We start from the raw sequence: 27,877 nt of genomic DNA, 5'->3' as shown, positions 1-27,877 counted from the left end.
GGAGAGGAAGGGATGATTGTGTGGCTAAGACTCAAATCTTCTGCCACAGACTTCCTATGTTACCTTGAGCAGGTCATTTAGTCTCCCTGGATGGGATCCACAAAGGGACGTAGGTGTTGCAATGTTGAGCGTCACAGTGCCTAACCTTTAGGTGCCTAGAAACGACACAGGAACAACACTGCGACCCACAAAATTGAGTTAGTTACCTAGGCTCCTTATGCAATGACTGGGGAGAGAGAGAGGTGCCTAAGAATTTGATCCACAATAGCCAGCACCCTAGGTGACTCCCCCTATGCTAGCCAATTGGAGATGCCAACATTTGGCGTGTTTTTCACTCTCTCTCTCTCTCTCTCTCTCTCTCTCTGGCCCAATGTTATAGTCCCTGGGCTAGAGAAAGGGCAGAGAGAATGGGAATGACTCTGTAGTCCGGTGGTTTGAGCACCCACTTGGAGACCCCAGGTCCAGTCCCCCCTCTCCAATAGGAGAGACTGAAGGTTTCCCCCCGCATTGGAATATCCCCTCGTTCAGTGGTTAGACCATCTTCTGAGAGTTAGGATTTGAACAAGAATGTCCCTTCTCCCCTTCTGGCATTGAACCTGGGTCTTATTCCAGGTGAGTCTCTTACCAGTGAGCTTAAAGTTAAAAGGTGGGTACCATCACCACCTGCACCTCATCCTACAACTGGATTTTGAAAGAGACCTAATTTGGTATGTGGCCTCTGAGCACACCTGCTGGATTAGGCCCTGCACCTGTCTTCCCTTGGTTTGTGAATCACTCTGGGGCTTAAATGGGAGATAGGCATTCAGATGCCTACAGGGGGGCAGTAGTGTGCATGTCCAGAGGTAGGAACGTAAGCACCTAGGAAACTTTAACTCTGAAAAACGTAGACGTTTACTGGGTTCGGCAGGAGGTTTGTGGAATGTTGTGGAGTGAAAGCTGAGACTTAAGTGCCTAAACCAGAGATTTAGGTGCCTAAGTATCTTTGTGGCTCCCACCGTCTGTGCCTAAACTCTTCATCTGTAAAATGGTGGTGATGATATTTAATTTTTCTCATCCTTTGTCTCTCTTGTCCACTGGGATGGCAAGCTCGTCAGAGTGGGTACTGTCTTTAACTTCATATTTGTACAGTGCGCAGTACAGTATCGTCCTGGTTTCAGTTGCTGCCTTTAGACGTGACAATAAAAGTTTATAGAAGTTCACATCCTTTCCCCTCAGTTGCTTCTAGTCCAGAAACAAGCATTGCCTGTAGGGTTTATAATGAAATTCCCCGTGTCTGTGAGAGACAGTCTCTTTAGTGGAACAACTGCTTTATGTTTTAAAAGCTGACTTATTTATTCAGTCATTGGCAATACTACAATGCTCAGAGGCCCCAATCAGGATCAGGGCATCATTGTGCTGGGTGGTATATCTATATATAATATGGATTCTGAAAAATATGTTAACCCTAGCCCTGGATCTAATGGGATCTTTGCCATACAATGAGCCCCAGATTCCTAAACAAGTAGAGATAATTTTTATAATGAATAACTAGCTAACTTTGCTTACATGGTAAATCTCTAATGTCACCTCTGTAGAGGTCAGCATGACACTCTTTACTGAGGGATGGTCATAGATAAACTAGTATTGCCGTAATAAACAGGATTTAGTTTAATTCTATTCAGCACGTTCTCCTGTAGCACACACATTTCTCTGCTTTCATCTCTTTGTCCTTTCTGCCTAACTACAGATTAGATTCCCTTAAAGAATTGGCAACCATTTTCCTGCTATGTCTTTTTGACCAATAGAGAGAGAGACAGCAATGTAATCTAAACAGTTCAAGGTGTACAGATTGCAGTCAAATCCACCATCTGCTGCCCATTTCTTCTGGGTGACTTGCCAATATACTAGAGATATGGGATTTGATCCTCCAAAGCCCATTGAAGCCAATAATAGGAGTCTTCCCATTTACTTCAGTGGGCTTTGGATCAGGCCCATACTACAGAGTCACAGCTAGATCAGGATGTGTATGTGATTACTTTTGTGTTGTTATGATGTATTATTGTTTTGCATGTCATAAGTCAAGATACATTTCTTGATCAAATTATACCTCTGTCTGCTTCCCCATAAGCAACTTCATTTAAAAAATCACACTAATTTCCTTCCTAATAGCCCGGACATTGAGCAAAATGATGCTGGCAAGTGGAAACTGGCCAAATCCAGAATATTGAACCTGAACCTCTTCAGACTGAGGGGCGGAGGGAGGGGGGCGGCGAGGTAGTTTTGATTTGATTCCAGGTGGAGCTGAATTTGCCCCTACAGTTTTGGTCTCAGACCACATACAAAGGGAGCCTGCCTTCTGGTTTTGGTCAAAATCTCACCAAAAATATGTGCTCCAAAGTTTTTTTTGGCCTAAATTGACAGAATTATTATTAAAACAGCTATTCTGATGAATCAGGAAAGGGGTCAAGAAGATGCATAAGTAATGGGCTGTACTCTGAGGAACGTACCTGTGTATGGATCTAGCACCTAGATCTGTATTCAAAGGGGACACCTCACATGTGCATGGTTGACTGTTGCACCATTCCACCGATGGCCCTCCCAGATGACTTTCTGTGGTCAGGGATAATGTGCATAAGGAAGGGGTGACGAAGGACACGTATCTTCCTTCTCTCAACCCCACAGAGAGCCCCTTGCTTGCTGAAAGAAGGGTCTTAGTAACAGCCACTGGCCTAGGAGCCACATTGTCATAGAGCTGGGGCTAAAACCCGTTGGCCTTGGAGACGGGGTCCCGCTCCTCCCAAGGGAGAAACAGTTTTCAATGTCCCCATCAGAAGAAAATTATGGGAAACGGGGAATTAGCTGTCGTCCCCCCACCCCTGGATTTCTCCCACAGGTTTTACCATGAGGGAGCACGATATGGCCATTAGTTTCTATTTAGGCAAAATTACCATGAATTAAAAGAAGGAAGGACTAAGGAAAAATCTGAGTAGAGACTTCAGAATTTAGCCCATCACTAGTAATCTTAGGCTCCAGTCCTGGAAAGGCTTAAATATATTGCTTAACTTTATGCACTCTGACTAGTCCTAATGATGGCAATGGAACTACTCACTCAAAGTCTGCCAGGGCCTCTCTAATGTAACACAGTTCAGCTCTGTTAAATAGCACCTACTTTGCAAAAAGGTTCACCATATTCTCATATCCCACGGAATTCAGACCCAGCTCTATTTTAATTGAAATTCAAGAGTGGTGGTGATGGTGCGGGGGAGGGGGAGGTTTCTGCCAGGAGGTTGAGGGGAGTAGTTTCTACCCAATTCTGGCTTTCACAGCACGCTCACACTTACTGCTTTTCTCAGTGCAAAGGGTTCCTGTTTCCTTAACTGCGGAAGCGGAGAGTTATTTGTTAGTTAACGCCTTTTCTCTCTTCCCCTCCCCCAATAAAATAACTTGTTTAAAAGTCAAAAGGGGTGGGGGTGGGGGAAGAGCTTCTGGGGCATTTGCTTCACAAATTCTGACTTGGATTACTGCCAACCAGTGGGGGGTATGATGCTGTGGGAGGAGAGAAGATGTAGGTGTACTAATTTATTTAGCAGTTGAATTAACTGGTTTGTTGTGAGCTTTTGAATGGTAAGCAGTCAGCTCAGCAGGGGGGCTTCTCCACTGTGTCTTGCGATGCGCGCGCCTGCTATTAAGTGTTTATAACAGAATAAAAGCATATTGTGTTAACACACTGTGTATTTAACAAGCAGCATGCCTCTTAGCCAATCTAATAGACATCCTGTGCTTGGATGGAGACTATAAGAGATCAGTATAGCCTTTCTTTCCTTTTTATTAATGCAAGGACTGTTAATCTTATTGACCTTTACAAGTCTTATGAAATAACTGAAAAGCTAGACTTATGCATTCAGTAGCTTTTCTTAAAATTTAGATAAGTGGTGCATTGGCAGAGCCGTTGTGAAAGCTTACACCATACTTGTCCTCACTGCGACTAACTCTAGTCAGTTTTATTGGTCTGTCACTTACATGAGGCACCAAATATACACATCCAAAAAATAAAACCTATATTTTAAAAGTGGCCTGCGAGGGATTTTCATAAATAACATTTTTTGTTGCTCTATGATGTACAAATATTTCTTTAAAAGTTTGCTTTGTTCCCTGCCTCGTTGCTTTTTAACTTTTTGAGGGATCAGGAATGTCAAATCTGGTTTTGCTGGGAGATCTTTGCGAATATGACTTAACTCGGTGATTGGCACCTGGATTAGCTTGGCCCAGGTGTGAGCATTCCCACAGCAGAGCTCTATCAGAGTTTGTTCTTGCACGTGGCTGTGTGTGTCTGGGGGCATATCCTTGTGTTTAGATGCTCTAGGATTATTTCCTGGTGAATTGCCGAAGAACATGTCTGTCCTTCAGGGAGGTTCTGGGAAGAGCATTGGAGGACCATCAGCACTTATGTGATTTGGCCTCACTGCAAAGTGAATGGTTCCAAACTGAGCAAAGGTGGAGATCAGTCTTTAACACCTCTGCTCCCTGCCATGCCAGCTAGGCTGGGCTTAAAACACCTCCAAGCCTGGGTCAGAGGCTTTTCTGGGGCGGGGGGGAGGGGCGGTTGAGGGGGTTGGGCTAAAACCCTAGTAAGAGTCTGGGTTAACTGTGAAGTGAAGACATTCCCTGGGAGGACTTCACTTATCCATTTATTCAAAATACTAGTTGGTCATTCAAGCTAAATAGATGTTAACAAAAACAACACACAGGTATTTTAAACAGTCTGACAAAAATGTCTTTTCTCAGCTGCTCAACTTTCACTCTTTTGGGGCTTGTGATTCTGCCATTTCACTGCTCATCCCTCCTTTCTCTCCTCATCCTTCAATCTATCCTCTCACCCCTTGGGGTGGATTTGGGGACAGTGGAGAGGTGGCTGTCAGTAAGACTGAGTTGTTCATTTGCTGTCTGGTACCACCTCTGTTCAGTGAACTAGGACTTGTTCATGTTTTGTGTATTTAAAAAAACCAACAAAACCTACACTAAGAAAATACTAGACTCCACATCTCTGATTTCTGCTCCAACATGGGAAATTAACTTGCAAGCCTCTGGATGTTGGCTCCTGCTTGGCCAAGGGACACATTATCTTCTGGAGCACTCCTGCTGGGGTGATCCTTGAGGCTTTATGTAGTCAGCTAGCCAGCTGTACGTGTTTCTAGAGAAGGCCAGACTGACTCCCAAAATATTCTGTTTTGGTTCTATCTAGGTTCTTTACATCATCCTCATCATCATTGTATCTGAGCGCCTTCCGAGAGTGCATTAAGTGATGTGACTGTCAAGTAGGGCAGGGCTGGGGGAGAGAGAATCAACCATATCTCTGGGGGAGAATTGTGCATGCTATGTGATGTTTTGGTAAGGTTTTGTGGATTTTCTTTTATATTAGAGTAGACAGGTTGAAGAAGTTCACTTTGCACTTGGAGTAGAGGTGATCAGGACTGGCTCCAGCTTTTTTGCCGCCCCAAGCAATGAAGCCCCATAAATAAATAAATAAATAAAGCTGCAATCGGCAGCACTTTGGTGGCAGCTCTACTGCACCGCTTCATTCTTCAGCGGCAATTCAGCGGCAGGTCCTTCCCTCTGAGAAGGAGTGAGGGATCCGCCGCCGAAGACCCGGACGTGCCACCACTTTCCATTGGCTGCCCCAAGCACCTGCTTCCTTTGCTGTTGCCTGGAGCCGGCCCTGGAGGTGATGAAGTTTATGATGGTCCTTAGTTCCTGAGGGAGTTTATTCCACAACTTCAGACCGGCCTCTGAGAGAGCTCCACCTCCCACCCAGATGAGCTTTGTTCTTATGGTAGGAAGTTACATTTTGCCAGAAGAGTAGAGTTGATGACCAGGGTCCTCATCCCAGAGCTTTAGGCAGCCTTAAGTGTCTTGGATCCAGACCATTTATCAACTTGAAGATAAGGGCAAAGACCTTGAACTTTACTTGATATTCTATGGGAAATACTGGAGAGTACAGTATCGTTGTGCTTTGGTCTAATTAGGATTTAGCATTTCTGAACAGATCATATTTAACACTTTAAAGTCAGCATAATTCATGGCACAATCCACAGTGCTTTACATGATGTCCGCAATGCATGTTGCCAAACATGGACTCGTGGAGAAATACTGTAACCCTACAGATAATGATGTTGCTTCTCTCTGTTATATACAAAGATTGGCAGTTCTGCCTCTGCCCACGCATTTTTAACGCCACTGGTCTCTTTGCCTTCTGGTGCAGCAGTTCAGGTTAGCTTTTTGCCATAATATTCGCTAACTCTCAAATCTTTTGATTCTCTTCTGATACCATTTTACTGTCATTCATCTCAGTGAAGTTCCTCCTGACGTATGCTGGTGTGAGAGGAGAATCTGCCTCTAAGCCTTTGAAAAGTAATTTTTGCTTAGTGATTAGAGCTGTGTGAAACCCATTCCATTAGACTGAAATCAGAAACATGGGGAGCCTTGAGTTTTCTCCTCTAAAACTCTTCCCTTGCTCCCTACTTGAAAACCTATCTTCACCACGTCAATATATTTTCTACCAAGGCCAATTATTTCACATGATAGTATTAATGTATAAGTTTACATGGTTGTCTCAGACAAACACACAGCACCCAAGAGTAACTCCACTAAGCTCTTAAGCAATTGCCTTTCCCTACAGAACCTCATGTTCTGTAAAGGCTAAGTGTACATTTCATATAATTAAGAAAAAAATGCTGTTTCAATACAGCTTTACAAACAGCAGGCAATGAGCCTGCTTTTCTCTTTATCTGTAGACTGGAACCAGTAAAGGTATTTCCAATGCATCTCCCTGCACTTCTTAGCCTCTGGAGAAGTTATTACCAAAATGCCTGAAAAGAAAGGGAATGAATGTTTACCTGCAAGAAAAAGAAAATCATGAATTTTTGAGCCAGAAGAGACTCCAGTATAAATTGCAAGAATAGGGAAGTATGAAGCTAATGTCTGAAATATTTCCAGATTAAGGCTTAACATAGTGAACACTGCTGTACTGTATGTAAACAATAGTATTTGTGTTGGAGCACGATCAAAGCTCTTTCTCTTTAAAATGACTGAAAAATGAACAGGTCTACTCTTGGAGACTATAAAATGAAATTTGCTGCTAATCACACGGAAACAGGCCTCTTTTCAAACTCCACCTGTTCAGCATAGAGCTACCTCACCCCACTACCTATAGATTGTAGAACAGAGTCTCTGTTCAGCAAACATAACTCTAGGGCTGCGTTTACATAAAAAAGTGTGTAAGAATAACCATGGGTTCTAGGATAAAAAACAGTTAATCTTTTGTCAGACTGAGAATTGACCACACGTTCTTCTTTGTTTTCTGTCTCTTTGCCCATATTTAACCTATGATAGTATTTTACTTCTGATCATGATGACTTAGTTTCCTTAATAGCCTCTTGTGGGGGACTTTGTCAGTGGCTTTTTGAAAGCCCAAGTAAATGATGACCACCTTTTTTCATTTATTCACTGTTATGTTAGAGAATTCTAATTGATTACACAGGCATCATTTTCCTTTGTGCTGATTTACCCTTGACATGTTATGTTAGCAGGTTATCATGTCCCATAGGTGCTTTAGAATAGATTTCCTGCTGCATTGTAGGAATCTTCTGCTACATCAGCTGATAGTTCTAACTTGGCTGTTGCTAATGAAGGTACTCTTAGCAACTGCTGCCTTTGATTTGTGGGATTCAGGGGTCGTGCAGAAAACTGCAGCATTACAAACTTGATTCAGTTCCTGAGCTTCACCCATGATAGACCATTGGAATAGTGAAGGTTGTGTTTGTTGCTCAAGACCTGTAGATGGTTATGCAGCAAGTCAGTGTCATGACCAGGAGTAGAGTCCAAGACCCTAACCTACAATGCTGTCCCCAGGCAAATCATTTAACCTCTTATCCCTGTCTCTGTTCTTCCACCTGTAAAATGGGAATGACAGTAATATCACCCACCGTGGTAGGTCAAACCACACAAAGGGCCTCATTTGGAATTCTTTCCAAAAAACAAAAATGCCTGCTTTATCCCAGGGCTTTTCTCTTCCCTAAACATTCTGGAAGTAGCATGCTGTGATCCAGAGAGACTGTTTTAGACTACCTCAGATCGAAATCCAGAATTATCCTGGTACCTCCCCAGGGTACCTCCCCAGGGTACCAGGATAATTGAGCCTTAATCAGTTGGCGGGGCATTCATACAGGCCAGGGCTTTATAAAGCAGCGCACAAGCGACCAGGGAGCTTTGCGACCAGGGGCTGCTAACAGGGAGTTTCGCAAGGGAGTTCTCCAGGTGAAGGAGGAGCAATACAGCACCCTTTTGGGGTAAGTGACTGTCTGTAGTGTGTGTTTGTTTGTGTTTGAGGGTTACTTGCTGTGTGCTGAGCTTGTGTTTGTCAGTCTGTTTGTTTGTTTTGGTTGTTTGAAGGACCGTGTGCTGTGGCTGGCAGTTGGAAGCTGTGAGCTTCAAAGGACGGTTTGAAAGCTAGAAGCCTCTGGTAAGTGGCTGAGCCTTAATCAGTGGGCGGGGCATTCATACAGGCCAGGGCTTTATAAAGCAGCGCACAAGCGACCAGGGAGCTTTGCGACCAGGGGCTGCTAACAGGGAGTTTCGCAAGGGAGTTTGGAAGGGGAGCAGGAAGGGGGCGAGGGTCCCTTGCCAGTTCTATCTGTTTCCTCTTGATTCCCCTTAATACCTATAAAGCAACTACATTCATAACTTTTTGCTTAAACAACCCTTTCAGCTGACAGGGGGCTGCAGACGGGAGTTTGACAGAGGGAGGCTTACGATGGTTAGGAAGACCCGCAACACCTGTGCCAGCACTGCTACTGTCTCCTCCACCTGTGCCTGTAGCCAGACAGAGTGCCTAAGCATGGATGCCTCTACCCAGATCCTGGTGTGGTTTTGCAAAGACTGTAACTTGCAATTTCCACTTACTGATATCCAGGCTGGGGGGACCATCCAATGTGAGAGGTGCCTGCTGGTGGAATCTCTCAGGCAGCAGGTGGGAGAGCTACAGGAGGAGGTGGCTAGGTTGAGGAGCATCCGTATCCACGAGCAATTCCTCGACAGTGTCCATGTGGAGACAGCTGAGGTAGCTGTCCCAGTACACAGGACTGCTGATACACCACTGGTGGAGGAGGAGATGGCTCAGGGTGGACACTGGCAGCTGGTTACTTCTGGCAGCAGGCAGTGCTCCACCCTTGCTCCGAACCCTCCTGCCGTGGTTATAGGTAACCGTTATGCTCTTCTTGATACAGGAAAGAAGGAATCACTCCCTACAGTAAAGGAGGAGAAGCCTCGTACCCCTAAGGCTGGAGAGTCTGCTGCCACCACTGCGAACAGGAAACGTAGGGTAGTGGTGGTCGGAGACTCTCTGCTGAGGGGGACGGAGGCGCCCATCTGTCGCCCTGACATTTCATCTCGGGAGGTATGCTGCCTGCCGGGGGCCCGTATCCGAGACGTTACGGAGGCATTGTCGAGGATTATCCGGCCCTCTGACTACTACCCCATGCTACTCATCCATGTGGGCACAAATGATACTGCGCGGTGTGACACTGAGCGGATCAAGAGTGACTACAGGGCTCTGGGAGTACGGGTGAAGGAGTTTGGAGCGCAGGTGGTATTCTCTTCAATTCTTCCTGTCAAAGGTAGGGGTCCGGGCAGAGACAGATGCATCATGGAGGTGAATGCCTGGCTGCGAAGATGGTGTCGCCAGGAGGGCTTTGGCTTCCTAGACCACGGGATGCTATTCGAGGAAGGACTGCTAGGCAGAGATGGCGTTCACCTTTCGAGGAGAGGAAAGACCCTATTCGGACACAGACTGGCTAACCTAGTGAGGAGGGCTTTAAACTAGGTTCGACGGGGACAGGTGAGCAAAGCCCACAGGTAAGTGGGGAACATGGAGACCGGGGAGATGAGTCAGAAACAAGAGGGAGTGTGGGCTATATTGGCAGAGAGAAAGGAGAGTCAGGACAAAACTGGGAGGAAAGATCAAACCAGTATCTTAGATGCCTATATACAAATGCGAGAAGTATGGGGAATAAGCAGGAAGAACTGGAAGTGCTAATAAATAAATACAACTATGACATTGTTGGCATCACTGAAACTTGGTGGGATAATACACATGATTGGAATGTTGGTGTGGATGGGTACAGCTTGCTCAGGAAGGATAGACAGGGGAAAAAGGGAGGAGGTGTTGCCTTGTATATTAAAAATGTACACACTTGGACTGAGGTAGAGATGGACATAGGAGACGGAAGTGTTGAGAGTCTCTGGGTTAGGCTTAAAGGGGCAAAAAACAAGGGAGATGTCATGCTAGGCGTCTACTACAGGCCACCTAACCAGGTGGAAGAGGTGGATGAGGCTTTTTTCAAGCAACTAACAAAATCATCCAAAGCCCAAGATTTGGTGGTGATGGGGGACTTCAACTATCCGGATATATGTTGGGAAAATAACACAGCGGGGAACAGACTATCCAACAAATTCTTGGACTGCATTGGAGACAACTTTTTATTTCAGAAGGTTGAAAAAGCTACTAGGGGGGAAGCTGTTCTAGACTTGATTTTAACAAATAGGGAGGAACTCGTTGAGAATGTGAAAGTAGAAGGCAGCCTGGGTGAAAGTGATCATGAAATCATAGAGTTTGCAATTCTAAGGAAGGGTAGAAGGGAGAACAGCAAAATAGAGACAATGGATTTCAGGAAGGCAGATTTTGGGAAGCTCAGAGAGCTGATAGGTAAGGTCCCATGGGAATCAAGACTGAGGGGAAAAACAACTGAGGAGAGTTGGCAGTTTTTCAAAGGGACACTATTAAGGGCCCAAAAGCAAGCTATTCCGCTGGTTAGGAAAGATAGAAAATGTGGCAAAAGACCACCTTGGCTTAACCACGAGATCTTGCATGATCTAAAAAATAAAAAGGAGTCATATAAAAAATGGAAACTAGGACAGATTACAAAAGATGAATATAGGCAAACAACACAGGAATGCAGGGGCAAGATTAGAAAGGCAAAGGCACAAAATGAGCTTAAACTAGCTACGGGAATAAAAGGAAACAAGAAGACTTTTTATCAATACATTAGAAGCAAGAGGAAGACCAAAGACAGGGTAGGCCCACTGCTTAGTGAAGAGGGAGAAACAGTAACAGGAAACTTGGAAATGGCAGAGATGCTTAATGACTTCTTTGTTTCGGTCTTCACCGAGAAGTCTGAAGGAATGCCTAACATAGTGAATACTAATGGGAAGAGGGTAGGTTTAGCGGATAAAATAAAAAAAGAACAAGTTAAAAATCACTTAGAAAAGTTAGATGCCTGCAAGTCACCCGGGCCTGATGAAATGCATCCTAGAATACTCAAAGAGCTAATAGAGGAGGTATCTGAGCCTCTAGCTATTATCTTTGGAAAGTCATGGGAGACGGGAGAGATTCCAGAAGACTGGAAAAGGGCAAATATAGTGCCCATCTATAAAAAGGGAAATAAAAACAACCCAGGTAACTACAGACCAGTTAGTTTAACTTCTGTGCCAAGGAAGATAATGGAGCAAGTAATTAAGGAAATCATCTGCCAACACTTGGAAGGTGGTAAGGTGATAGGGAATAGCCAGCATGGATTTGTGAAGAACAAATCATGTCAAACCAATCTGATAGCTTTCTTTGATAGGATAACGAGCCTTGTGGATAAGGGTGAAGCGGTGGATGTGGTATACCTAGACTTTAGTAAGGCATTTGATACGGTCTCGCATGATATTCTTATCGATAAACTAGGCAAATACAAATTAGATGGGGCTACTATAAGGTAGGTGCATAACTGGCTGGATAGCCGTACTCAGAGAGTTGTTATTAATGGTTCCCAATCCTGCTGGAAAGGCGTAACGAGTGGAGTACCGCAGGGGTCTGTTTTGGGACCGGCTCTGTTCAATATCTTCATCAACGACTTAGATATTGGCATAGAAAGTACGCTTATTAAGTTTGCGGATGATACCAAACTGGGAGGGATTGCAACTACTTTGGAGGACAGGGTCATAATTCAAAATGATCTGGACAAATTGGAGAAATGGTCTGAGTTAAACAGGATGAAGTTTAACAAAGACAAATGCAAAGTGCTCCACTTAGGAAGGAAAAATCAATTTCACAATTACAGAATGGGAAAAGACTGTCTAGGAAGGAGTACGGCAGAAAGGGATCTAGGGGTTATAGTGGACCACAAGCTAAATATGAGTCAACAGTGTGATGCTGTTGCAAAAAAAGCAAACATGATTCTGGGATGCATTAACAGGTGTGTTGTGAGCAAGACACGAGAAGTCATTCTTCCGCTCTACTCTGCTCTGGTTAGGCCTCAGCTGGAGTATTGTGTCCAGTTCTGGGCGCCGCATTTTAAAAAAGATGTGGAGAAATTGGAAAGGGTCCAAAGAAGAGCAACAAGAATGATTAAAGGTCTTGAGAACATGACCTATGAAGGAAGGCTGAAAGAACTGGGTTTGTTTAGTTTGGAAAAGAGAAGACTGAGAGGGGACATGATAGCAGTTTTCAGGTATCTAAAAGGGTGTCATAAGGAGGAGGGAGAGAACTTGTTCACCTTAGCCTCTAAGGATAGAACCAGAAACAATGGGTTTAAACTGCAGCAAGGGAGGTCTAGATTGGACATTAGGAAAAAGTTCCTAACTGTCAGGGTGGTTAAACACTGGAACAAATTGCCTAAGGAGGTTGTGGAATCTCCGTCTCTGGAGATATTTAAGAGTAGGTTAGATAAATGTCTATTAGGGATGGTCTAGGCAGTATTTGGTCCTGCCATGCGGGCAGGGGACTGGACTCGATGACCTCTCGAGGTCCCTTCCAGTCCTATAATCATAATCTATGAAGGGGTCTGCCTCAGTCATTTTTTCAAATAAAAAAGAGCAATGTATGAAAACTGAGCTAACCAAACTGCAAAATGGGTTACTTCTCCCTTCTTCTAGGAGAGACTGTCTGCCCCTCTGGCACGCACAAGGTCTCTCACTAATCTAGGAGAATGTGAGGTTTATAGATCTCGTTTTCCCAGCAAGTCTTGTCTCAGTTTAGTATCAGAAATTGCCTGCCCGGGAACTACATTTCCCAGCAATCATTCCATACTCAGGGGACCGGGGGGAGGGAGGACGGAGGATGGACGGAGAGTTCTAGCCTGTCTGGCACTTGGTGTTGGTGTTAGTGGTGTGTGCTTCTCTTTCAACAGAAACTATCCTCCTAAGACCACTTTTGTCTCCTTCAGTGACTACTTCCCCTGTCAAAAGAGAGAATCTGGAACATCGTAGCGCTCTCCGGTAGTGCCCCAGCAGTGTCCCACCAGCCCTACAGGGACAGTACATACCATTACAATAATACTTTGCTTTCATATAGTACACTTTGCTAATAATGCTCAACCATCTTAATAGATACATGGAGAGGACATAACAGGAAGTGTCCAAGAGTGGGTTTTTGTACCCTGGTATTTCCTTTTGCACAGTTGAGTTTTTATTGTGGTTGCTTAAGTTAGCCAGCGTGTATTTACTTGTTTTGTTTATTTTCTATTTGATGGGAGGGAAAGGAGTGTTTTTAAAAGACTGCCATAGCTGTTGCATTTGCTGGCTTGGGATCCAGTGGGAAGTGCCAATAGTAAAACTATTTCCTGACTAGGGCACCTTGGAACAAGTCCTGAAGATAAATGAGACTTCCCAAAGGGAAGTGTGGGTTTGAGGGCCAGTTGACAAGTCAAGCCATGGAATACCTGGACCTGTTTTTTTTTGTTTTGTTTTTTTAATTTTGTTCTCAGATATCTGTCAGACACTTCATGTAAGATTTGCCAAGGAGTTAGCCAATTAGAAACTTGACTAGCGATAACCTACGAAATGTTCACACTTGTATAACAGAACTAAAGAGAAGAACAGGAGTACTTGTGGCACCTTAGAGACTAACAAATTTATTAGAGCATAAGCTTTCGTGGACGACAGCCCACTTCTTCGGATGCATATAGAATGGAACATATAATGAGGAGATATATATACACACATACAGAGAGCATAAACAGGTGGGAGTTGTCTTACTAACTCTGAGAGGCCAATTAATTAAGAGAAAAAAAAAAAAAAACTTTTGAAGTGATAATCAAGCTAGCCGAGTAAAAGACAGTGTGATAAGAAGTGTGAGAGTACTTACAAGGGGAGATAGTCAACGTTTGTAATGGCTCAGCCATTCCCAGTCCTTATTCAAACCGGAGTTGATTGTGTCTAGTTTGCATATCAATTCTAGCTCTGCAGTCTCTCTTTGGAGTCTGTTTTTGAAGTTTTTCTGTTGTAATATAGCCACCCGCAGGTCTGTCACTGAATGACCAGACAGGTTAAAGTGTTCTCCCACTGGTTTTTGAGTATTTTGATTCCTGATGTCAGATTTGTGTCCATTAATTCTTTTGCGTAGAGACTGTCCGGTTTGGCCAATGTACACTAAAGAGTGTATCATTCTTAGGTGGCGGTCACTGGGGCGACATGAGAACATCTTGGAGGAGGCCTGGCATTCCATCTAGTAGAGTAGTGTAAATGAACCCTCCAGGAAGACAGGCGCACAAATGGAGTGCATGTGACAGATGGTCTGTGCAGGGGATGATTAGACAGTGTGTGGTCTAGGTTAGTATGAAAACAGAACTCTATCAGGTTGGAGGAGGGTGGCTATCAACCTGAATATTAAAAGATCTCAAAGTATCTTTAATTGTGATGCTGAGCGTCATGGCCTAATTTTTAGGTGCCTAGAAAACCACAGGAACAGCAGTGAGATGCCCAAAGCCTGAGATGGGCGCCTCGGTGCTTTATACAATGAAAGGGTCGAGATAGGTGCATAAGAATGTGATCCAAAAAAGCCAGTATGCTAGGCCGGGAGATGCTTAAACAAGCCAATGAGAGCTGTGTGGGATAAGTCCTATCCTCTTGTGGAGATAGGAACCTCCTGGCAGCCGAGACTTGGGTGTCTATCTGCTTGTGACCCATGAACGCGAACCTCTGTCTCAGAGTCAGGTGGCCTATATGCCTAGGTCATTTCTTGTGAGAATGAGTTAGGTGCCTGCTTTACTCCACACAAAATGGGTGTGTGAGGGGCGTGCACCCCCCTTATTACTTTTAGTCCAGCAGGTGGAGCACTCTCCTAAGAAGTGGAGTCCCAGGTTTAATTCCCACCCCTGCTTGATGAGGTAAAGATGTATGAACAGGGGTCTCTCACCCCTCAGGAGAGTGCTCTAACCACTGAGCTATGGGGTGTTCTGATGTGGGGCTCCCTCATTGTCCCCTGTTGAAGCTGTTCCACTTTGGATAAAGTAGTCATTGAGAGGGGGAAGAGAGAGAGACAGACAGAGAGACTCTAGTCTGGTGGCGAGGGCACTCATCTGGGAGGTGGGAGACCCCAGGTCCAGTCCCCCTGCTCCAGTGACATGGATTCGGAATGGGGCCCAATCCAGTAGGCAGCCTCTGAGCACCCAGCAGGGAAGATAGGTGTTCACCCCTCTATCTTCCCTCATTCATGGACTGCAATGATGCTTAGATTTACCCTGAAAACTGAAGCATCTACAGAGTTAAGTGGCAGCTTGTGGGGGTTATATGGATTATGGTGGAGCATAAATGTGGTGGTTATGTGCCTAAATACGTTTTGTAGATAGGACCAAAGTTATTCAATCACCTACACACTCTGCTGTGATTCGTGCATCTGGGATATTTATAACATGGGTTAAATGTAGTTGGGATACATGCCATCATAGCCTTGTCTCATTAAAAATACTGTATTTTATTGTAGGTAGTAAGCCAGAGAGAAAATATTAGGGTGATGTGGAAAATATAATTTTAATTTAAATATTGAAGGAAATTCTGTAGGGAATGTTGGCTGCCATTAAGTAAAAGGATGATTTTTTTTTTTTTTTTAAATAGGATGTTCTTCCCATGATAATGTTAATTTACAGCATGCAGAGTGAAATTCATCCCGGTTCAGAGGACCAGCATAAGGTTACCATCCTCAATATAGAGTTCAAGAGGGATGTAAGTGGAGCACAGGTCCTCTGCCCTGGGGTGAATGTAGCTCTTAATGAACAAGTTGGGGTGTACAGGTGTGTGTGTGTGTGGCCTGCTTGCAGATCTCTTGCTAGGTCCTTAACCTGTATATCCAGACAGATCACCTTTTTGTCCACGACTAGCAATATTATTGTGCCACCGAACCTTTTGGTACTCACGTGTTCGACAGCTGTATAGCAGCATTCCTTGTTACACATGCTCTGGAATTCATTGGTCTTCCAGTCCAATATGCCTGTACCAAGAAAGCTGGCAAAACCAAACCAGTGCTGATGAAGGCAGTTGCTGGGTTCAGCTTCGAATATCCTCATTTCTGATCTTGTTCTGCCACTTGATGTGGAGCAGCTGATGAAGACAATAATCAAAATATCAATCCTGTGTTCTTTAGCTTCTCTCGGCACCCACATTTCACTCCCATACAATCGAGTTGGTATAACTGAGGTTCTATAGATCCAAAACTTTCTAGCCAGCTTGTTGTCATGACATCCCCACAGAGGCCACTGAAGGGCTCAAAACTTGGCAGCAGCTGCTGTTATACGAATGTCCACATCTGTCGAGCCTACTCCAGCATTGTCTATGACACTGTCCAATGAGTGGAAGTTTCCACCTCTTCAATGTCCTGTTTGGATAGATTAAAACTGAGCTGGTTATAATCTGGTGCTGGAGGCTGCTTGATGGTACTATCCAAGGACTTAGTTTTATCTGCATTAATAACCAGACCAATGCACACTGCTTCTAGCCTGAATAGGTCAATCAGCTGCAGAGATTCATCAAACTAAGCCAGCTAGACAATGTCATCGGCGTATTCAAGATCGCAGAGCATAATGGTGTTTAGCACAGCACCACCAACAGCTGCCTCCTCAAGCTTATCCATCAACCAATCAATGCCGATACTGAACAAGGATGGTGATGGAACGCAGCCTTGCCAAACTCCCATGGAGATAGAAAACCATGTTGTGTATCTGCCTTCGACTTGAACACAGCTTTGTGTGTTTAAAAAGCTAAGTGTTTCTACTAACTCATCTAATGGAGATCTTCTGTTAGCTCACTAGGAGCCTGTGGTTTTGAAGCCAATGCTTGTGGGTTGTACTCTTGTGGCTTTGGGACTGAAGCCATGGGAAGGGGGTGGACTTCAGAGCCTGAGCCTCCAGCCTGAGCTGTAACTTAAAAGCACTGCTACACAGATGGACTTCAGTATCTGACAAGACACTCCATTCCCTGTCACATCTACTAAATTTAGGGTGGGATTTTCAAAAACATTGAAGTGGTTTAGGAGCACAAGTCCCTATCTCACTTAAGTACTTTTATAAATTTCACCCTTGGTAACTGGGGAGGGTGGGGAGGTGACCTGAAAAAAAAACACAAGCAAACAAAACAGTTATCAAATTCTGTATATTCAATGTATATATCTGAAAAAGAAAGATGTCCACTTTATTTACCAACACTTCAGCAAAGTAAGGGAAAAGGTGGTGCAGAGTTTTTTGTAATGGCTTCAGTAGACTTAACCTTGAAATGTGTACTGGAGACTGTAGGGCTCATTTGTAGGCTTGAGGGAGACTTCAATGACCCCTATCTTAACTCAGCTGTCAAAAAGACAAATTTACTCCTTTCCAAAATCTCTTATCATTTATCACTTCTGGTTTATTCTGAGAGCTCAACAACTCACTTTCAGTTACCTACAAACACAGCTATGTATGATAAGGGTGCATTTGCTAAATCATTATGGGAAATGAAAGGTAGAGAGATTAACTTCATGTTGACAGCTTTCTGTTGCTGTCCCAACAAAATGTTCTCCCCCGCGCCCCTCCCGTCCCCCCCAAAAAAGACTCCAAGAAGTCAGTTAGTGTAATGGCCAAATATACTTAAAATTTCCAGCAGTTCTTAAGCTGAAAGGAATATCTCAAAAAGAAATACTACTACTAATTTAGCCCTTTGGATAATGCAAACACTCATGTATGATCATTCTTTTAAGCATTCACTGAATCATAGGGTTTGGAGATGGAAAAGTCTTGTGAGGTGATATAGCTCATTCCTTACCAGTCAAAGATTGTTCCCTACAGAATATTCTCTTGTGTTGTCTAGTCTAGTTTTGAGTGTTTTGAAGTTGTGCAATTTCCACCTCTTCCCTTGGGGAAACTACTCCACTATATAATATCTTACTGTCAGGATGTTTTTCCAAATATTCAACCTAACTTTTCCCTTTCTTGCTTTCATTCTATGACTCAAGGTGGTACAAGGAGCTATAATCTTAATCAGTTCCTTTCCTTCCTTTGAGTAAAAGTCTGTGACCGAACTCGCACACCGGGGTGGGGAGAGGCCTACAGCCTATTTTAGGGTACACCTACACAGCAAATTAAGGTGTGAAGTAGGAACACCTGCGGTAGCTTTAATTTAGCTAGCCTGGGTAACAAAATAGTCATGAAGACATGGCTGCGTGAGCGTCAGCACAGGCTAACTGCCCCGATATAAGTCCATTGGGGATCCTGGATATATACTTGCACTGCTGACCTTCACTGAGGTCTGTGCCATCACTTCTCCACTACTATTGTCCTACTACCAGTGCTACAATCACGTCTTCACTTGCAGTATAGATGTACCCTTAACTGTTCCTGGAGGCCTGTTTAAGTTATGCCAGCCCCTTTAGGCTACCCTATGGGTCCCAGCATTGCCTAGAATCTCCACAATACTGCCGTCTCACCCACAGTCTTGCCCCTGGTATATCCACAATGGCAGAGCTTGGGAGGGGGTCCTTGGAATGCAGTCTTGTACATGTGCCTACACCAGAGGAATCCTCACTGGATGAGTATGGGTCTCATAAGGCTTCTTTACATCACCAGGAAAAAACACCGGAACTTAAAATAGGCAGAGTGTGAGTGAGGATCTCACCCTTGGTGTTTACACCTTTCACAAATGTGGATGTTAATCTTACTTTATCTTAGCTGTAAGCCTGGAAAATACCAGTTTTCTAAGGATTAAAGACTAGAACTTAGTCTTCTGTTAAGAAAGCTGGTAGCACAGCCTACCTGTAGCTTCCCTTATTGGGAAGAACTGCTTTCAGTGCAGATGCTGTTTAATGACCTCTCACAGTTTTGGTTTTAATTTTTTCCTGGATAGTTAAAAAGCAAATACTGGTGGTACAGTAGGGATGGCAAACTCGTAGCAAAGGTTGCTTTAATTGTTTAAAGATTTTACCAGAATTATACTACCTTAGGGGCCAGTTCCACTGTATCTACACAGCACAAAATCCCATCTAGATCAACAGGCGATTTGCCTGAATAAGGACTGCAGAATCAAAAACTATGCGTCTACTTCATGTTGGGTTGCATCATATCCATAGATGTACATTCTCATCTTGCGGCTTAAGGTTTTCCTTGCTCTCATGGTGACCCCTTTGTATAAAACTGAGGCTAAATCTCATAGGATAGCAATGCTTGTTTGTTTGTTTTTAGTATTAAACGTTCTTTTTTAGCTTTATATTGGAGATTCATTTTAAATAATTGGATACTACTGCTTAGTATGGATTTTAGTGTTTAATATGGGCTGTTGCCTTGCCCTTGTTCTATCGCAACAGCGTATATCAAGGATATATCCTCACTTTCTTGCCTCAGTTGTCCAGTTAAGGAGACAAATTTGTGTTGCTTTTACCCCTTCCTTATGTTTCTTGGCCACTACTCTGCTTAAACTAGTGTAAATAGGGAGCAACTCCTCTGAAATCAAGTTGCACTAGTGTAAGGCAAATCAAACCCCTGTATACTATAAACACATGGGAATATTTAGAACTTTTTTAGAAACGGTGTAGTCTTGGCAGGCTGCCTGTCATGTGCATACACTGTTCTTTTGATACATCAGAACAGAAGCTCAGAAAGACAGCTAGGAAAAAAGAAAAAGGGGTGAGATGAATAAAATGTGGAAAAAGCGAGCAGCAAGAAAAATGATTTTTAAAAGGGTTGCGAAAAAAGAAAAACAACAAAGGAAGAAACATGTCTGAATTAAAGTGCTGTAATTTTCCAACCTATTGCCATAGTGATTGTATTTCAGTCTCTGCCGTGCATAAATTTGACTGGAACAATTTACCTGTATTGTTCACTTCACATCATCAGTCTACTTTTCTGTCTTGCACATCAGTCAGCCGGGCTCACTTCATTTACTACCATCTGATATCATTTTGTATTCATTTCCCTGCATTCCCATTTGTTACCAAGCATTCCCTTTTTAAACTCCTATGTATCAAGTTCAGCGAGTCTGTCTACGTGTAAAGTAACCCTTTCTCATGCTGGAGAAGCTCAGTGGGCCTACCTTCGTGAATGAATGCTCAGCAATGTAAGATCTGCACTACTGAGACCAAAGCATTCAGAATTCCAGACCCAGGTTAACAGTTTTCAGGCCTTGATCCTGCTGTCCTTGCTCAGGCAAAACTCCCACTGTAGTTTTGAAGTCACCGGAGATTTTGATGGGCTAAAGACAGCTGGATTGTGTACATAATCCATCCAGCTCTCGCACTTGAAATGGGTAGTTTCTTTCCAACATAGGTTAGTCTATTCTGGTGTGTGGTGTGGTATGAAAAACTGGCAGCAAAAAAGTATAGCAGAATTGGAAAGCTCAGAGATGTTGGTTTTAAAACAAGTTAAGATTGATAAGAAAACAACAATCTCTGATAATGGGCAAGCCTGCTGAGCTGACATTAAACACATTTTTTTCCCTCTCAACTATTGTTCGGTAACACTGGTTGCCTTAAACCACTTAGCACATCACTTTTCTCAACTCATTGCACACTACAGTATTAATATAGTTCCTGTTCCAACATCTAACTTTGTTATCCATACTTCCATTGCTATTGCTTTTGTGTGTGACTTTTAGCCCTGCACGATCTTGCCTCTGCTTGAATGCATAGACATGTTCCATTTCTATCTATCTTAGGGATTTAGGATACATCTGTCACCGTAATGTCTAGGTGATCTGATTGAGCATTTATGCTAAAAGATAATTAAGAATGAAAAATAGGGAAAAAATATCTTTGCCACAGGATAAGTTTTCCAGGCGAGATGATCTTTGTCAAAGTCTTACTGTAGAGTTGCCCAATTGGAAAGTTTTTAAAAGTGAGACTAACTCCTCCCACTTGCTTGCTGTCATGATCTCAGTATTGCCAACCCCCAAAATCAACCTATCACAATGCAGATCCCCAGAAATCAAGAGGTTGATTCTATTGTGGTTTTTGGTCACTTTTGATTTTTTTTGTATGTATTTTTTTAAATTTTCCCTGCCCCCCTCCCTGGTGTGTGGGTGGCAGTAAGTGTTTCAGCTATCTCCAATGCACAGAGTTAGGTGATTCTGGCCCCTGCTGCAGGAGCGCTCGCTTGACTGTCTGAGAGCGCAGAGCTTCTCACCAACCCCCATAGTATAATAAATAAATAATAAATTAATTCTGTCCCCTCTATGCCCGGTTCCATCTCTGCTCCTCCTGTAGCTCCACAGACTCTTCACCTTCCTCTCCCAGCCTGAGGTGGGAGGTAACTGCAGCAGAGTCCTCTTCTTTCCCTTCCCACTATTCCTTCCAAAACTCTGGGGTGCACAGGGAGAGTATTGCAGCTGCACCAGCCTTCCTGAAGGTGCAGAGTCCCCTCCCATCTGTGCCCTGCTAGCTCTGTTATGGTTCTTCCCTCCTCCCCCCACCATCTCTGCAGGGTCCGGTGCTAGTCTTTCCCATGTTCTTTCTCAGGTCAAGGGCTCACCACTTCCCAAAGCAACAGAGGTCCTGTGGCACCTTTAAGACTAACAGAAGTATTGGGAGCATAAGCTTTCGTGGGTAAGAACCTCACTTCTTCAGATGCAAGTAATGGAAATCTCCAGAGGCAGGTATAGATTTTCATTACTTGCATCTGAAGAAGTGAGGTTCTTACCCACGAAAGCTTATGCTCCCAATACTTGTGTTAGTCTAAAAGGTGCCACAGGATCCTCTGTTGCTTTTTACAGATTCAGACTAACACGGCTACCCCTCTGACACTTCCCAAAAGCTTTTCATGCCCTTCTGCCCCCTCAGTGCATTCCTGCAGGTAACAAGTCTTGCCTTAAATTGTAACACAAGTGTGGTGATGTCACATGCCCTAGCATAGGGTTACCATATTTCAGCGAGCAAAAAAGAGGACGGGAGGAGCCCCGCCCTAGCCCCGCCCCTGCCCCTCCCACTTCCCGCCCCCCCTGACCTCCCAACCCTCCCCCCGTTCCTTGTCCCCTGACTACCCCCTCCTGGGACCCCTGCCCCTATCTGCCCCCCAGGACTATCTAAGCCTCCCTGCCTCTTGTCCCCTGACTGCCCCAACCTTTATCCACACCCCCACCCCCAGACAGACCCCTGGGACTCCCACGCCCCATCCAACCACTCCCCACCCCCTGACAGCCCCCCCCCCAGAACTCCCAACCCATCTAAACCCCTCTGCTCCCTGTCCCGACTGCTCCGATCCCTCTCCCCACTCCTGCCCTCTGACAGCCCCCCCCAGAACGCCCAACCCATCTAAACCCCTCTGCTCCCTGTCCCCTGACTGCTCCGATCCCTCTCCCCACTCCTGCCCCCTGACAGCTCCCCCCCAGAACTCCCAGCCCCCTACCCCCCCCGCTCCTTGTCCCCTGACTGCCCCCTCCTGGGACCCCTGCTCCTAACTGCCCTCCAGAACCCCACCCCCTACCTAAGACTCCCTGTTCCTTGTCCCCTAACTGCCCCCTCCTAAGACCCCCCCCCAACTGCCCACCAGGACCCTACCCCCTACCTGTACCCTGACTGCCCAAAACTTTCTCCACTCCCCCCAAAAAGCCCCCCCCCCGTTTCTTGACTGCCCCCTCCAGAACCTCCCTGCCCCTTCTCCTGCCCCCCTTACCCTGCTGCTCAGAACAGGGTGTTGGGCTCTGTGCGAGTCGGACACGTGGCTGAGCTCCCCAGCACAACAAAACCCGGTCCCTGGCCCTGCACAACAAAACCCGGTCCCTGGTCCGGACCGGGTTGCAGGGGAGAGCTGCCCTTGTATCAGCACAAAGTGCTCTCGCTCCCGTTTTGCTACCCTGCATGGCAGAAACCGCTCCCAGTTGCAAAAGGGGAGGGCTGCACTTTGTGCTGAGACACTTGCTCAGAATGCAGGGCGGAGCTCCTCTCCAGCTGCTCCGGAGTCCAGCCCGGGACTTTCCTGCAGCCCTCCCAGCCGCTCCGGGGGAGGGGGGAAATCCCGGACATTGTGAGTGCTTTACAAATTCCCCCCGGACGCTATTTTTAGCACAAAAAGGAGGACATGTCCGGGTAAATCCGGACGAATGGTAACCCTACCCTAGCACTGACTTACCCTGTAAGAAAATTGTGCTGCTGCTGCGAATACTAGGACAGGTGGCAATCCTAGAAGACTTGCTAGAGTGAAACACTGATCACTGAAGTCTCAGGCCCTGTCTCTACTGTATCTTTTTTTTTAAATGTAACTACATAGCTATGCTAGTGTAAATCCAAAGTGTAGATGTGCTGTGTTAGTGTAAGGCAGGCCTTGCACTAATGTGATTTAGTTTTGTAAAAATTACTGGGATAAGCTATACCCGTGCAGTGTGTCTACAGTATGGGGCTACACTACACTGATGTATTTATACCAATGTAAATTTCCCAAATCTAGACAAACCCTCGTTTTTCAATACAGTGATGTTTCTCTGTGGAAAATCTGCCTTTGCTGTCAAAGATTCCACTGCACATGATAAGTGAGTTCTATAAAACCTCATTTTATCCCTGGAACCATCACACCACAAAACTATGACAACAGCTAGATAGGCTGACAGTATTTTGCTTTAGAGTTATAGAGCTTGTTGGAGGCTGTTTCTTATCAATGAAGGGAAGGTTACTAGCTGTGTTTTATAGGGCTCATTGTGGATTATTCTCGGTCTGGTCAAACTTGCATTTAAAGAAAAAATATTGTTTTTCTTCCCAATAGAAATCAGTCTGCTGCTTTCTAATGAACCATTTCTTCATTTAAATGTTTCCTTTTTAAGAGGTTTTACTGCCTTTTTTTATTTCCCTAGTTTAAAAGCAACATAATGAGTGCAGCTAGGGCCCCTTAAATACAGAGGCTTGCTGTGCAACAACATGATTCATTAACAGGTAGTTGTGATGTAGGGTCATCTGACTCCCAGAGCTCAGAGCCTAAGAATTACGAGGGCTCAGGGGCATACAATACCAATTCCCAGTTTATTAGCAACAAGAAAGAGACAAATCAGGCAGGATTCCCTTACTGGGTTCTGGGCTTCTTACTGCAGTACCCACAGGCTCTTTCCAAGTCTAGCCCTCCCTGCTTTCCTTCTGGCAACTCTTACCTCCTTTCTTGGAGAGGGAACCCAAACTGCCCTGCTCTTAAGAAGACGGCATCCATCACATCTAGCAAAGAACTGCCTTCCTCAAAAAGAACATTCAAAATATTAATGTTTATTTCTTCATTTTTGTGGATTTGCTTTAAAGTCTCAGGTGAACATGAAGATGTGGCCACAGAACCTACATTGCCCAGGACAACTATTTGATTTCCATCAAGTACAATTTGTGTAGGATTTAAGGGTAAAGTATTTTCAAGTGAGTTTCTTCGGCTCGTGTTTTTTGGCTGCTTCCGACTTCTTGCACATACATACACACACACAATGTGCAACTCTCTATATATGTGTATACTAGAGCAAGTCAGGTATTTTCCATCAGTTTCAGATGAAAAGTGAGTTTTCCACAAAACTGGCATTTTTTTCCCCACAGGAAAAATTTTGATGTTGCTGAGATTTTTCACTTTTTCCATTCTTCTTCTTCTTCTTCTTCATGGTAAATCCCAAAGGGACATAGCCTCTTTGTAGATCAAGCGCTACCCAGATCAATCTCTAGCAAAGTCCTTAAAACAGTCTGTCTGGATGGTCAATCTATGTCATCCAGGGTAGTTTTATCACACCACCAAAACTTTTGGTACTCGATCACTGGCCATATAATGGAATTCCTTCGTAAACGTGCATCATAAATCATTGGTCTTCCATCCTAATAATATGTCCGTACTAAGAAAGCTGATGAAACCAAACCTGTGAGGGCATCTAAATGAAATATTTCATTTTGGTTCATGTCCTTATAAATTTGAAACATTCTGGTTTGTTGAACTGCACTGAAACATTTGTTCTGGGTCAGTCTGATGTTAATCCATGCCTGCCTAGCTTCCATGGTGCCTTTGAGAGCAGGATGACCAGATGTCCCGATTTTATAGGGACAGTCCTGATTTTGGGGTCTTTTTCTTATATAAGCTCCTATTACCCCCCCTGTCCCGCCCCGCCCCCGTCCCGATTTTTCACACTTGCTGTCTGGTCTCCCTATCTGAGAGTTGTAGTTTGGATACCTCATGTCCCCCGTTTGCTTGTATGAGCTGGGTTTCCTGGAAGGACTACATCTCTAATGTTGCACTGTGGCATCCCTTATGGCTGACCTGCCATGGTGCATCATGGGAGATGTAGCTTGGCTGGGGAGCTCAGCTCATGGAAGGGAATCTGGGGAGAAAAATTGTCAGAATAAGAAAGAGGGAGCAAGAGGGATTTATAAATATAAGTAGTTTATAAAAAGAAGGAAGAAAAATACAGAAAACAATGGGTTATGTGCAATATGAGCAGAATCAGCTATAAAGAGAGGATCTGGGAAAATTTGTCCATGAGCCATCAATGGGTGTTAGAAGAAATATTATACTTTCTAGTGAAACCCTTGTAGTCAATGTATTGTATGCATGAAAATAATCCACTGAGATTCCCCTCCTCCAACTCTCTACTCTCTTTCCCATTTATGAAATTCAGAGTGTTCTCTAAAGCACAGATAGGGGTTATCAATCACGTCCAATATTAGGTTACTTGCAAAGGAGAGTCATTACCTTTAATGTGTAATAACTGTGCCATGAAGATAATACAATAAAATCCAAGAAATGTAATTTAAAAAGGCTTCCTGCTCAATCCTTGTGTTTTTAAAAAAAATCTTTTATAATCCTATCCCCAGAGTCACAGAAAACATTGTTTACTGTATTCCTTTCTCTTTGTCCCTTATGGGGCTTCTTGCAGTGCAATGCATCATTGGTCTTGGGGTGGTCTGTCACTGTGGGTCTGCAAGTTTCAGACATAGTTTTAGAAACATGCAAGCATGGTTTCTATTAGAGTGTAGTTGCTGAGTCTATTGTCGTATGATGGCTGCCTGTGTTTTATTAAAATTAGGGCTGTCGATTAATCGCAGTTAACTCATGCGATTAACTCAAAAATTAATCGTGATTAAAAAATTTTATTGCAATTAATCACAGTTTTAATCACACTGTTAAACAATAGAATACCAATTGAAATTTATTAAACATTTTTGGATGTTTTTCTACATTTTCAAATATATAGATTTCAATTACAACACAATACAAAGTGTACAGTGCTCACTTTATATTATTTTTATTACAAATATTTGCACTGTAAAAATGACAAAAGAAATAGTATTTTTCAATTCACCAAATAGTAATACTGTAGTGCAATTTCTTTATCGTGAAAGTGCAATTTACAAATGTAGATTTTTTTTTTTGTTATATAACTGCACTCCATAACAAAACAATGGAAAACTTTAGAGCCTACAAGTCCACTCAGTCCTACTTCTTGTTCAGCCAATGCTTAAGACAAACAAGTTTGTTTAAATTTACAGGTGATAATGCTGCCCTCTTCTTATTTACAATGTCACCAGAAAGTAAGAACAGGCATTTGCATGGCATTGCAAGATATTTACGTGCCAGATATGCTAAACGTTCGTATGCCCTTCATGCTTTGGCAGGGCCATCCTTACCCATACGCAAACTACACAGCTGCATAGGGCACCAGGAAATTTGGGGCACCGAAATTTCCTGGTGCCCTACGCAGCTGTGTGCTGTTCCAGCGGCCAGCCTGATCCCCCAGCTGGCTGAGCTGGCCAGGAAAACTGCCCCCACCCCTTCCCTGCCTCTTCCCACCCCTGCTCCGCCCCATCCCTGCCCCCACTCCACCCCTTCCCCAAAGCCCCTGCCCCTGCTCCACCCCTGCCTCTTCCCATCCCTGCTCTGCCCCAGCCCCACCCCGACTCCACCACTTCCCTTGAGCTAGGTCCCGGGAGACTGCAGTAGTGATCGGGCCTGCCCTACACTAACCAGGCGGCGGGAAGTGGAATGACCCGGCCCCAGCCCAATCCGCTCTGCCGGCTCCCAGCTGCGCCGCCGGTGAGTGCTGGGGAGCGGTTCCCTCCTGCCCCCCAGTCCCAAGTCTGGTAGCCAGGGGAGCAGAGCGGAGCAGGCTGGGGCCGGGTCACTCCACTTCCCACCACCCCATGAGTGCGGGGTTGGGCCTACCCTGCAATCACCGGGTGGTGGGAAGTGGAGCGACCCGGCCCCAGCCTGCTCCACTTCGCCGGTGAGTGCTGGGGGGCTCCTCAAGCCAGCCAGCCCCCCTGCCCCCGAGGAGGCCTGGGGCCAGCCCCCCCATGGGGGGGCAGCATAGGGCACCAAAATGTCTAGGGATGGCCCTGTGCTTTGGCCATCATTCCAGAGGACATACTTCCATGTTGATGATGCCCGTTAAAAAATAATTCATTAATTAAAATTGTGACAACTCCTTGGGGGAGAACTGTATGTCTTTCGCTCTGTTTTACCTGCAATCTGCATATATTTCTTATTGTAGCAGTCTTGGATGATGACCCAGCACATGTTGTTCATTTTAAGAACACTTTGACTGCAGATTTGACAAAACGCAAAGAAGGTACCAATGTGAGATTTCTAAAGATAGCTACAGCACTCGACCCAAGGTTTAAGAATCTGAAGTG

At 44.5% G+C, this 27,877-nt stretch overlaps 1 protein-coding gene across 1 annotated transcript in view; it reads left to right on the top strand.

Annotated features, from left to right (window-relative positions):
* The window catches only part of KIF26B (kinesin family member 26B), a 421,406-nt gene that overhangs the window by 57,049 nt on the left and 336,480 nt on the right, over positions 1 to 27,877 (top strand). The window lies entirely within an intron of this gene.

This window comes from Malaclemys terrapin, chromosome 3 (assembly GCF_027887155.1).
Source record: "Malaclemys terrapin pileata isolate rMalTer1 chromosome 3, rMalTer1.hap1, whole genome shotgun sequence".
Lineage (NCBI taxonomy): Eukaryota > Metazoa > Chordata > Testudines > Emydidae > Malaclemys > Malaclemys terrapin.
The sequence above is the reverse complement of the archived record's forward strand: the minus strand, read 5'-3'. Positions and strand labels throughout refer to the sequence as shown.